The following is a 1,223-nucleotide window of genomic DNA, read 5'->3' on the forward strand; positions in this document are numbered from 1 at the left end:
CGCCTAGTAGCCCCGATGGAGGGGGGACAGGGGGCGGCGCCCCAAAGTCCGTAGCCCGGCCCCTCGCCCGATTGTCCGGATTGTTTTAGGCCAGAGAGCCGGGGTAGAGCCACGCGACCTCCTCCCACCGGGGGTCGCCACCCACGTCCGGCCTCCCCTCCGTAAAGCGGGGTTCCGTCTAAGGAACCTGTGGGTCGCGCCCCCTTTGGTGGTCGAATGACCGTTTCACAGGGGTCGCCTAAGACCATCCTGCATATCAGATATTTACATGACGATTCATAACAGTAGCAACATTACAGTTATGAAGTAGCAACAAAAATAATTTTCTGGTTGGGTCACAACAGGAGGAACTGTATTTAAAGGGCCGGAAGGTTGAGAACCACTAAGGGTTGTCTTAGGACGGAAGGATGTGCCAAGCCTTAGGGCAGGGTCTGGCAGGGAGGCCTCGCAGTGTAAGCGCCAGATTGTTGAGCAGCAGCACCGGGGCTCGGCCCATCCACTCCCCTGACCTTACAGATGCAGGTCCGCACACACCGGGCCCAGCCAGGGCGGCCTCTGGGCCCTTCGCTCTCTTATGTTACGGATCCTGTTTGGCGACAAGTGATGGATGTCCGCTCTGCCCCCAGGCCTGGCACAGAGAGGCTGCAGGACTATGCACCCTGCGGGGTAGGTGACCTCGCAGCCATTCTACAGGCCAGGAAGGAGGCTCCGAGGCGTTGGGGAAACGATCAAGGCTACCTGGCTGGGCACTGGCAGAATCTCGCACTCAAACCTGTCGCACCCTAGCCGGTTTGGCTCAGTGGGTAGCGCGCCAGCCTGCGGGACCCTTTCGGGTTTGATTCTGGTCAAGGGAATGTACCTTGGTTGCGGGCTCCTGGTCAGGGCATGTGCAGGAGGCAAGCAAACACATCGATATTTCTCTGTCTTTCCCTCTCTTCCACTCTCCCCCAAAACCAATGGGAAAATAAATACCCTCGGGTGAGGATAAATAAAACAAAAACAAACAGTGGAGCCTCAACTGCATGCCTGGCGAACAACTCTGGGCCTGGGCAGTTCAGGCTGGGGATGGGGATGGGGACGAGGGGAGGAGGGAGCAACCCGGAGGCGACTCCAAAGGAACCCTCCTCCTCAAGCCGCCCCTGTGCTTGTGGGCGGGTCGCGGGGTCTCAGCACCCAGTCCCATGCTTGGGGCACCTGGGCCCTGCCGCCGATTGTGGTTGTGG

General features: G+C 59.4%; 1 protein-coding gene across 1 annotated transcript in view; it reads right to left on the reverse strand.

The window, feature by feature from the left end:
* ABHD14A (abhydrolase domain containing 14A) overlaps positions 1 to 1,223 on the reverse strand; it is a 4,810-nt gene that overhangs the window by 2,536 nt on the left and 1,051 nt on the right. The window lies entirely within an intron of this gene.

This window comes from Myotis brandtii, unplaced genomic scaffold (genome assembly GCF_000412655.1).
Source record: "Myotis brandtii unplaced genomic scaffold, ASM41265v1 scaffold693, whole genome shotgun sequence".
NCBI classification, from domain to species: Eukaryota; Metazoa; Chordata; class Mammalia; order Chiroptera; family Vespertilionidae; genus Myotis; species Myotis brandtii.